This window comes from Bison bison, unplaced genomic scaffold (genome assembly GCF_000754665.1).
Source record: "Bison bison bison isolate TAMUID 2011002044 unplaced genomic scaffold, Bison_UMD1.0 scf7180017864066, whole genome shotgun sequence".
In the NCBI taxonomy this organism is placed as follows: domain Eukaryota; kingdom Metazoa; phylum Chordata; class Mammalia; order Artiodactyla; family Bovidae; genus Bison; species Bison bison.
Window position 1 is genome coordinate 6,119,573 of NW_011494638.1, and position 11,996 is coordinate 6,131,568.

At 40.6% G+C, this 11,996-nt stretch overlaps 1 protein-coding gene across 2 annotated transcripts in view; it reads right to left on the reverse strand.

The window, feature by feature from the left end:
• The window catches only part of ALDH1A2 (aldehyde dehydrogenase 1 family, member A2), a 127,834-nt gene that overhangs the window by 51,789 nt on the left and 64,049 nt on the right, over positions 1 to 11,996 (reverse strand). The gene's annotated exons all lie outside the window — the stretch shown is intronic.

Genomic DNA, 11,996 nt, shown 5'->3' on the forward strand with positions numbered 1-11,996 from the left:
AGGTGATCTTAGTTTTCTGAATGTTGAGTTTTAGGCCAACTTTTTCACTCTCCTCTTTGACTTTCATCAAGAGGCTCTTTAGTTCTTCTTCACTTTCTGCCATAAAACTGATGTCATCTGCATATTTGAGGTTATTGATGCATCTGCCCGCAACCTTGAGTCCAACTGGGCTTCATCCAGTCCAGCGTTTCTCATGATGTATTCTGCATATAAATTAAATAAGCAGGGTGACAATATACAGCTTTGACGTACTTATTTTCCTATTTGGAACTAGTCTGTTGTTCCATGTCCCGTTCTAACTCTTGCTTCCTACCTGCACACAGATTTCTCAAGAGGCAAGTCAGGTGGTCTGGTATTCCCATCTCTTTCAGAATTTTCCACAGTTTATTGTGATCCACACAAAGGCTTTGGCATAGTCAATAAAGCAGAAATAGATGTTTCCTGTAACTCTCTTGCTTTTTCGATGATCCAGTGGATGTTGGCAATTTGATCTCTGGTTCCTCTACCTTTTCTAAAACCAGCTTGAACATCTGGAAATTCACGGTTCATGTATTGCTGAAAACTGGCTTGGAGAATTTTGAGCATTACTTTGCTAGGGTGTAAGATGAGTACAATTGTGCAGTAGTTTGGGCATTCTTTGGCATTGCCTTTCTTAGGGATTGGAATGAAAACTGACCTTTTCCAGTCCTGTGGCCACTGCTGAGTTTTCCAAATTTGCTAGCATATTGAGTGCAGCACTTTCACAGCATCATCTTTCAGGATTTGAACTAGCTCAACTGGAATTCCATCACCTCCACTAACTTTGTTCGTAGTGATGCTTCCTAAGTCCCACTTGGCTTCACATTCCACATTCCTGGCTCTAGGTGAGTGATCACACCATCATGATTATCTGGGTTATGAAGATCTTTTTTGTATAGTTCTTCAGTGTATTCTTGCTACCTCTTCTTAATATTTTCTGCTTCTGTTATGTCCTTACCATTTCTATCCTTTATTGAGCCCATCTTTGCATGAAACGTTCCCTCAGAATCTCTAATTTTCTTGATGAGATCTCTAGTCTTTCCCATTCTATTGTTTTCTTCTATTTCTTTTTTTTTTATTTTTTAACTTTACAATATTGTGTTGGTTTTGCCATATATCAACATGAACCTGCCACAGGTATACACGTGTTCCCCATCCTGAACCCTCCTCCCTCCTCCCTCTCCGTACCATCCCTCTGGGTCGTCCCAGTGCACCAGCCCCAAGCATCCAGTATCGTGCATTGAACCTGAACTGGTGGCTCGTTTCATATATGATATACATGTTTCAATGCCATTCTCCCAAATCATCCCACCCTCTCCCTCTCCCAAAGAGTCCAAAAGAGTCCAAAAGCCTGTTCTATACATCAGTATCTCTTTTGCTGTCTCGTATACAGGGTTATTATTACCATCTTTCTAAATTCCATATATATGCGTTAGTATACTGTATTGGTGTTTTTCTTTCTGTCTTACTTCACTCTGTATAATAGGCTCCAGTTTCATCCACCTCATTAGAACTGATTCAAATGAATTCTTTTTAATGGCTGGGGGCAGGAGGAGAAGGGGACGACAGAGGATGAGACGGCTGGATGGCATCACTGACTCGATGGACGTGAGTCTCAGTGAACTCCAGGAGGTGGTGATGGACAGGGAGGCCTGGCATGCTGCAATTCATGGGGTCGCAAAGAGTCGGACATGACTGAGCGACTGATCTGATCTGATCTAATACAGGAATATATCTACCTAAAGAAACTAAGGATCTATATATAGAAAACTATAAAACACTGGTGAAAGAAATCAAACAGGACATTAATAGATGGAGAAATATACCATGTTCATGGATCGGAAGAATCAATATAGTGAAAATGAGTATACTACCCAAAGCAATCTATAGATTCAATGCAATCCCTATCAAGCTACCAACAGTATTCTTCACAGAGCTAGAACAAATAATTTCACAATTTGTATGGAAATACAAAAAACCTCGAATAGCCAAAGCAATCTTGAGAAAGAAGAATGGAACTGGAGGAATCAACCTGCCTGACTTCAGGCTCTACTACAAAGCCACAGTCAATCAAGACACTATGGTACTGGCACAAAGACAGAAATATAGATCAATGGAACGAAATAGAAAGCCCAGAGATAAATCCACACACCTATGGACACCTTATCTTTGACAAAGGAGGCAAGACTATACAATGGATTAAAGACAATCTCTTTAACAAGTGGTGCTGGGAAAACTGGTCAACCACTTGTAAAAGAATGAAACTAGAACACTTTCTAATACCATAAACAAAAATAAACTCAAAATGGATGAAAGATCTAAACCTAAGACCAGAAACTATAAAACTAGAGGAGAACATAGGCAAAACACTCTCTGACATACATCACAGCAGGATCCTCTATGACCCACCTCCCAGAATATTGGAAATAAAAGCAAAAATAAACAAATGGGACCTAATTAAACTTAAAAGCTTCTGCACAACAAAGGAAACTATAAGCAAGGTGAAAAGACAGTCTCCTATTTCTTTGCATTGATCATTTAGGAAGGCTTTCTTATCTCTCCTTGCTATTCTCTGGAACTCTGCATGCAGATGGGTATATCTTTCCTTTTCTTCTTTGCCTTTCTTTCACCTCTCTTTTCTCAGCTACCTGTAAGACCTCCCGAGACAACCATTTTGCCTTTTGCATTTATTATATTAAATACAGTTCCATGTGCTATACAGTAGGTCCTTGCTGTTTATTTGTTTTATATATACTATTCTACATCTGTTAATCCAAAATCCCAAATTTATCCCTCCCTTACCTTCTCACTTTAGTAACTGTAAGTTTGTTTTCCATGTCTGTGAGTCTATTTGTAAATAAGTTCATTTTTATCATCTTTTAAAGATTCCACATATTAATGATACCATATGATAATTATCCTTGTCTAACTTAATACTCTTAGTATGATAATTTCTAGGTCCATCCATGTTAGTGCAAATGACATTATTTCATTCTTTATATGGCTGAATAATAATACTCCATTATGTGTATACATACACACACACATTCACACACACACATATCTTCTTTATCCACTCATCCATCAAGGGATATTTAGGTTGTTTCCATGTCTTGGCTATTGTAAATAGTGCTGCTATGAACACTGGGTGCATGATTTTTGAGTTAAGAGTTTTCTCCAGATATATGCCCAGGAGTGGACTTGCTGGATCATATGACAACTCTATTTTTAGTTTTTTGTGGAACCTCCATACTGTTCTCATCTGGTTGCACCAATTTATTTTCCCACCATTAGTGTAGGAGGGTTCCCTTTTCTCTACACTCTCTCCAGGATTTACTGTTTATAGACTTTTTGATGATAGCCAGTCTGACCAGGGTGAGGTGATACCTCATTGTGGTTCTGATTTTCATCGTGCCACATAATATGCCACACTGTGCTTCTCAAATTTCAATGTGTACACAAAGCATCTGGAGTTATTAAAATGCAGATTCTGAACCTGTAAATCTAGGGTGGAACCCAAGAGTCTGCATTTCTATGAGCTCTCAGGTTACACCAATGCTTCTGATCCACAGACCACACTCCAAGTACCCGGGTTCAGAGGAACCAAGTGGATAAAGGGAAGTCCCCAGGTATTGTGATGATCTACAGTTGTTGACTTCATTTCTATTTACTTTTGGCCTCTCTGATAACTACTAATTTGCCTGAAAGGAATCTGAAGTGTAGAAGAATCTAAGCAATGTTTTTAACACTTTTAAATTACAATAATAAAAACAAAAACATATATAACTTTTACAAAATATTTTCATATTCTTGCCTCATTTCATGCTCAAAACAATGTATGGAAAAATTAAGGCAAGTATTATTATTTGAAATTTACAAGTAGTGAAAATATGCCACAGAGAGGTTAAGTCTAAAGTAGTATCACTGGTTAAGTTGTGGCTCCTGAACTTGAAACTGGGTGATCAGACTTCAAGTTCACTTCCCTTAGAAACATACCAAAGGCTCTTCTGTGAATAAGGTTTGGATTTGGGTGGATATCACAAACCACAGAATCAGAATGTAATGTCAAGGAATGCAGATGGGGGAAAAAAGGGTGAAGATGATTCTTCAAGGATGTGGTGTGTGGAGAGAGAACTCACATAGACTCCTGTATCTCAAGCTATAAAGGGAATGCTACAGAGCACAGGCTTCCTCTTGGGTTGGGGAGTCTAAGGCTGAGTGCCTCTCTGCATCTGGGAGAAGTGGACTCCAGTGGGCGGCAGTGTTACTTCTCCCTCCTTCTCTTCTGTACCTAAGACGAAGTATGAGTACTCCTCTCTGCCTAGAATAAAAATCACAGCCCATTTCCCATCTTTCATGTTAATATGTTCAGTCACTCAGTCGTGTCTGACTCTTTGTGACTCCATGGACCATAGCCCGCTAGGTTTCTCTATCCATGGCATTTCCCAGGCAAGAATACTGGAGAGGGTTGCCATTTCCTCCTTGAGGAGATCTTTCCAACCCAGAGATAGAACCCACATCTCCTGTATTGGCAGGCAGATTTTTTTTTTTTTTAACCACTGAGCCACCTGGGAAGCCCAAAGTGAAAGGGTTAGTTGCTCAGTCATGTCCTCATTGACATGAACTATATAGCCTCATGGACTATAGCCTGTCAAACTCCTCTGTCCATGGAATTCTCCAGGCAAGAATATTGGAGTATATAGCCATTCCCTTCTCCAGGGAATCTTCTTGACCCAGGATTAGAACCTGGGTCTCCTGCTTTGCAGGCAGATTCTTTACCATCTGAAACACCTTTAGTCTTTTTGCTGTAACACTATTTAAATACAGTAAGATGATTAAAAAGATTGTTCCCATCATTTCTCTAGCTTTGCACTATAAAGCACATCAGCTTGACAGAGGAAAAATTCTCCATCCAAACTCAGATACTCCACTTTAGGCTACAATCATCTTAGGTCTTCTTACAAAATATAAGGCATTACAGATGGAGCTCAGACTCAGAAAGAATGGACTGCGTTTGATGAAAATAACAAATAAATGTTTTGAATACCATATTCCAAGCCAGGAAGTTAGCACACAACCGTGGTGGAGAAAACTAAAAAAGAGATGAGACACCAAGATGGAAATACTAAATCTCATGTTTAGAACTTTTTAGCTCTTAGCCTCTTTTCCATTTCATTCAAGAAAGTAAAAACTACTGTTCTTAGAAGGAGTTTAAGACACACCCAGAGACAACATTTCTGATGTGTTTTTACACATCAGTGTTATATACCTTGATGAAGAATTACAATTAAAAGCTTTATCATGAATTCAGTTGAACTATGGATCAAATTTTACCGAGCATGTATAGATTAGGCCATTTTTTAGTTTACAGTTAAACTAAGAAGAGTCTTTGTCCCTAGAGATGAGTAACAGAAAAACTTCTTCCGTATCTGCGAATGTTAAGCCACTGTTCTGTGTTATTTAATGGACATGAGTTTGAGCGAGCTCTGGGAGTTGGATAGACAGGGAAGCCTGGCATGCTGCAGACCATGGGGTCACCAAGAGTCAGACATGACGAAGTGACTGAACTGACTGACAGCAAATTACACAGGAAAGATAGAAATTACTTAATTAGAACAACTATGTGGATTATTCCTTCAGGATAAATATTACTCCTTAAAGCAGATTTTACAGCTGCTTAAAAAAAATTAACAAAATTATTATTCTCATAAGAATATTGGGCATTGAAACACTCTATACATAAACTAGAATATGATTAGGTAATATGTATGGTAAATAAAATCAGAAGAATCTGAAATGTGCCAGAAATTGAGGAGAAATTTATTAAATATGGACCTCAAGAAGTGGCTCCCAACTACAATACTAAGAGCATTTCAAGAACTGCTACAAAAAAAAAAAAAGAACTGCTGCAACTTTTATATACCTGCTAACTCTAAAAATGAGTTTATTTAATAGCATCAAAATCAGTTAAATAATTCAACAAATGGATGGCCATCTTCCAATCTCTAATTTGTATAGGAATTACCTTTCAAGGAACTAGCAATGACCTTTTGGTGACCTCAGTAATGAACAATTAGACCAACTACACTGAACTAGTTCATTATGTCCTCTAGCAGATTCCTATGTATTCTGAGACTGAGCAGATCTCACTGGACATTTCACAGCTGTAATGATAAACTCCATAGATACCTATACAGACACTGGAGATTCTACAATAATATACAGTGAAGATGACACTATTTCCCCCAGGTGTCAAGTGGTAGCATCTCAGAAGTTTAACCACATGCTCCTGAGTCAATTATGAACATATCTTAGCTCTACCACTACACATTACATGATCTTGGGGAAAAAGCTACTTTACTTCTCTGGACCTTAGTTTCTTTGAAAAATGAGGAGGATGGCCTTAGGGATCCCTGAGTTTTCTTCAACCTGCCCCTCAAAGAGGTTAAATGTGAAGCAGACTCCATGATCTGTCACCACCAATTCAGGTAACTCTACCTGCTTTGGGTTTCCCTGATAGCTCAGCTGGTAAAGAATCTGCCTGAAATGCAGGAGACACTGGGTCGGGAAGATCCACTAGAGAAGGTATAGGCTACCCACTCCAGTATTCTTGGGTTTCCCCTGTGCCTCAGCTGGTAAAGAATCTGTCTGCAACTGGAGACCTGGGTTCAATCTCTGGGCTGGGAAGATCCCCTGGAGAAGGGAAAGGCTACCCACTCCAGTATTCTGGCCTGGAGAATTCCATGGGGTCACAAAGAGTCAAACACTTTGTTTCTTTCTATCTGTATACTGGGTTCTGCTTAGGTGAGTAGAGCAAACAGCTCCTCATTCTCATTGATTGAACAAGATCTCACCATATGAGTTCTCCGTTGACAACATTAAATCAGATTGAGCTGTTGAAGGCAGAACCTTAGGATTCAAGACAATTTCTGCACATTTTTAGCCTATCCTTTAATTTAACAGGTAAAACTGAAAGGAGGTGAACTGGATAAATAATTACAGATGGCCTGTGTAGCTTTTTAACCTTTTGATATCCTAATGTATCATAAACTCATTTTTATGTCAGAATTTAGCTAAAGTATGAACTAAATTTTCTCTGCTTACATATCACAAAACAACACTGTTACAGAGAAAAATCATAAGTAATGTAAACCAAAACCTCGACTTCTCCCTCAGTGAACTAAAGATAATCTTTGTTCCTTCCTCCAGCACTAAGATTTTGTGGCCATGGGAGGAGCAGAGAATTTTGGCACAGGTTAAAAATGATCAAAATGGAGATAAAACTACTTCCCCTGGAGGGCTGCTATGAGATTAGAGATACTATAATAGGCACTAGGAAAGTGTACAATAAATCATAATAATGATTATTATTTATCATCATAATTAGCAGATGTTATAGCAGAAGGGTCAAAGCATAGGATTTATGGTCAGAAAGAATGGTTCCATTGAGTACCATGGCCAGAAATTATAGATAATATTGTAAAGACAAGAACATTAAGACCATTGTGAGTCAAACTAATACTGCATGATTCTGTGAAAACATCCAACTGTGGGCCTTGGTTGGGATGTAACAGAAAGGGATGAGGGAATCTCTTAGTTCAGAGGGCGAAATGGCTGTCCAGGGGAGGCTCAGCAGTGGTCATGCTGTAACCCTTTTCTCCTCCTCCCAGATATTCTAGAGGGAGGCTGCCCTTCCGGGGGAGGAGGGAAAAGTACTTACTTGCTCTTTGCAACTGATTATCCACTATGTCATCAAAATCTCTTTCTAAAACCAATTTTGATCAAGACACTTATTTACTTAAAATAATTCAGTGACTCACCATTACTGTGGGAAAAAACTTGTAGCAGCTTCCCCAGGCCCAGGGCCCCACTGTCTGCTAAAACTGGCCACACTAGCACACATCAGTCTGCTCCCTCTATGCTCTGCAGACTGCTAGCACTGCTGGTGGTCGCCCTGGCTACATCTTCACATACCAGCCCTTGCACAGGTATCAACTGTGTATCTCACTTCCTTCTCCAGGAAGCCTTAATGCTGAGTGATATGCCTTTCCTACAGAGTACCCACTGAACTTTGTATGTCAATATGTGAACAAGCCACTCTATATTGCACTCGGCTGTCTACCTGCTTGTTTCCCTTACTATTCTATGGGCATCTTACTTGTTTACCTTTGTAACCCCAGTGTTTAACACAGGTGGTTAAAAAATCTGTTGAATGAACGTATGAATGAGGGGATGCCTGAGAGACTGAGGCTGACGCATGGTAGAAGAGGTAAAGGAAGAGCCCGTCCCATTATGAGGCAGAGTGCCCAGCCTTCCTAAATGGGAAGGAGTCCAAGAGACAACAGCATAATTCTTCCCACTCTTTCTGGGTCTTATCCTTCAGTGTCAGGGATACTAAGTTGGATGAACCATGGAGTATGATTCAATGTAACAAAGCAGTCATATATTTAAAAAAAAAACTTTCAGATTTATTTTTACGACTGCTTTCTACCCTTGTATTTCCTCTAGGAACAATGGTTAATGTTAATCTAAAAATCTGCAGAGGATTCAAGACTTCACCAGGTTGACTGGCCTCTTCCTTTTCCCACTCCGCTGATAGGTCTCTACCAGAGGGTCTACAATGGCTTACGCAGAGAGAGACCTGGGTTTGAATCTCAGGCCTGCCACTTACTCACATGTGACCTTGTTCAAGACACTAAGCTCTTGCTGTCTCATTTTCTTACCTGCAAAATGTGTACAATACCTTTTAAAAACTGACTTGTTTCATAGGATCACACAGAATCTCACAGATCCTACATGCAAAAGACCTTTTACATGCTCAAACATAAAATACATTATTTCTTTACACTTATCATTTCAAACAAAATTAGGCTGTTTCACAGGAAAATGTGACTCAGCAGTAAAGAATCTGCCTGCAATGCAGGAGCCACAGGAGACCTGGGTTCAATCCCTGGGTTAGGAAGATTCCTTGGAGGAGGAAATGACAACCCACTCCAGTACTCTTGCCTGGAGAATCCCATGGACAGAGAAGCCTAGCAGGCTACAGTCCACAGGATCATGAAGAGTTGGACATGACTGAAGAGATTTGGCACATGGAAACGTATATAACACAATAAAGACAGAGATTTCATTGAAAAAAGCCAAGAACACAGAGACAAAAATCAAGCTGATACTAAATTATAAAGTTACACATGACAATAAAGCACAGATGGACTGACTGAACAAATGTGAGAATAAGTAAATGAACAATAATGACCCTCCCTTTCCCTGGTCTTCTACTATGACCCCCTGGTTTAGCCAACCAGAGGCCCTAAGCATTGAACTAGTCAAAGGGGTTGTGAGATGAACACTCAGTAGCCTAAAGGCATGCCAAAATGTATCCAAAACTGGAACAGAAAGGAAAGTGGCCAACTTCATGTCTGTCTTCATCCTTCCTTCACCTGCCTGAGGCACCACAGTGAAATATCTTATGTCCCAGACCCACAGCTTCTCAGGACCTCTGCCTAACAACCTGAATCCCTGGAGAGTTCTTCATCCTAGTATCCCTCTAAATGCACGTTAGGGGAAATCAGGGAAACAAAAATTACTTAGCATTTTACAGAATTCCTCCTCTTTTTTCCTTCACAGGCTGGACACCAGTTTATGAGTAAAGGTGGGAGAGACTACTGTGAATGCCTTTTCTAAGCCCTGTACTTCTAACTCAGAATCTCTAAAGAGCATCAGATGAAAACAGTGAGGCTTATAAACCAACTACCTCTATTGCCAGATAAAATTATAGTACAGTATCAAATATGATCAAAAATTCCAACAAATCTTTATCTAATCAATCAAGGACTTCTCTCCTAAGGAGGCAAAAGAAAATCAAGACATTGTTAGGCCAAGTAGGTATTTATGTATACATATAGCCTTCGATCTCCGAATATCGTTTGAAAAGATGTTGAAATATCCGAAACATTAAAATGGCAGTTGGGGTGGGATGCAAAAAACTGGAGCCTTTGATCCTGATAATTTCCTTTCTGCATTGAAACAGCACAGGTCAGCCTGAAAAGGCTGACGCATGTCCTGTCCTTGACAAGGGTTTTAATTCCCAGGCCCTCCCTTCCCTCCAGGAAGCCTTAATGCTGAGTGATATGCCTTTCCTACAGAGTACCCACTGAACTTTGTATGTCCATATGTGAACAAGCCACTCTATATCGCACTCGGCTGTCTACCTGCTTGTTTTCCTTACTATTCTATGGGCATCACATACCAAACTGTGACTCTGTCTCACTTAGGCCATTCTTCAACCCTACATATCCTACAAAGAACAGTGGTCCATAATATCTGAGAGCCAGGACTAAACTAAGATTCTGGCATTCCTTTATCTTCTCCATCCTTCTGAGTCTGAACTTGGGAAATTTCTGAATGGCAGGGAAGAGTCTCTATAACCAGAAAGCCATTTTCTAAAACCAGCATTCCACATGTCACCATCATTCATGGAGATAATTTTAAAATAGTCCTTTGAAGTCTTGTCTCTCTTCTTTGTCACTGTGACTCCTCACTACTTGAGGCAGGGAACCAGCAGCACAGGCATCGCCTGGCAGCTGGTTAGGAACACAGATTCTCAGACCCCATCCTAGACCTGCACTTGAAGATGATTCCAGGTAATACATATGCACATTCAGGTTTGAGAGGCACTGCTCTAAGCCAGCTACCCTATCAGCCATCGGTTTCCTTTTCTGGGAAACCAATCCTCTTCCATTGAGGAAGGCCCACACTGGCACTCGAAGGTCCCCAGCATCACTCTCTACTCTCCCCAATGTGCACACGGAAAGCTGGCTCTTCTCCAAAGAACACAGGGAGAGCACCTGGCACACTGCTTAGCCCATCCAGGAGCCACTCAAACACACGTATTTTCTTTCTGTATACCTATTCACCACTGCCAATATCCTCATCTCTCTTCCAGTTGGCCCCTTTCCTGTCACAATCTTTCTTCCTCCCAGTTTCTAAAACAGATTCTCTAGTGAAGTGATTCGCCAGGCTCTAACGCCAAAGTTTTGGCCCTGCAGTTTATTTACTGGGTGAATCAGGAAGACAATTTAACATTTCTAGGCCTCAGTTTTTCCCTCTGGTAATAACAGTGTCTACCCCTCGGGGCTGCTGTGAGAGCACTTTATTTCATATCACTGCAGCACAGTACTCAGGCTTGGCTTCCCAGGTGGCACTGGTGGTGAAGCCTGACGATGCAGGAGATGTAAGAGGTGCAGGTTCGATCCCTGCGTCAGAAAGATCCCCTGGAGAAGGAAACGGCAACCCCCTCCAGTATTCTTGCCTGGAGGATCCCTATGGACAGAGAAGCCTGGCGGGCTTGTGTTCATGCTCAGACCGAGACCTTTCCACTGACTTAGTTTGGATGCCTTCCCACTGCTTTAAGGGCCACAGCACTGACAGGCCAAGCCACATGGCTTAGCACCTAATTGCAACTCTCCTGTAGAGATCTTTGTTTTGTCTTACTGGTTTTGTCTCCAAAACTGGATCTTAAAAGACAATGTGTCAGGATGGTGGTTGTTTTTACAGATGGTAAAAGTAGTTCATGGTCTTTATAGGAAATACAGAAAATATAGAGAAATATGAAAAAGAAATAATAAACAATCCATAATCTCACCACTCAGAGAAAACAACTGTTAACATTTTAGAGGATTTCCTTCTAAACAAGAAAATCTTAGGTTTCAGGAGACCAAGGGCCAAGTCTTAATCTTCTCAGAGTTTTCCCTGGCTTTCCCACACCCAATGCTTGTCCCGCCCCCAGCACCTAAGCTAGCACAGTGCAAGCAACTCTGCAGCAGACACACGCTTGTTCCTTAGCTGACTGACGTACTGATGTGGCTTTCTCTGCACCTATGTATGGACTGGCTACATACTGAAATAGGGATACTGTCAGAAGCAGTGACAAAATCTGTTTTGTTCTTTGTTCAGTTCAAGCTGCTGCAAAAGTGTGC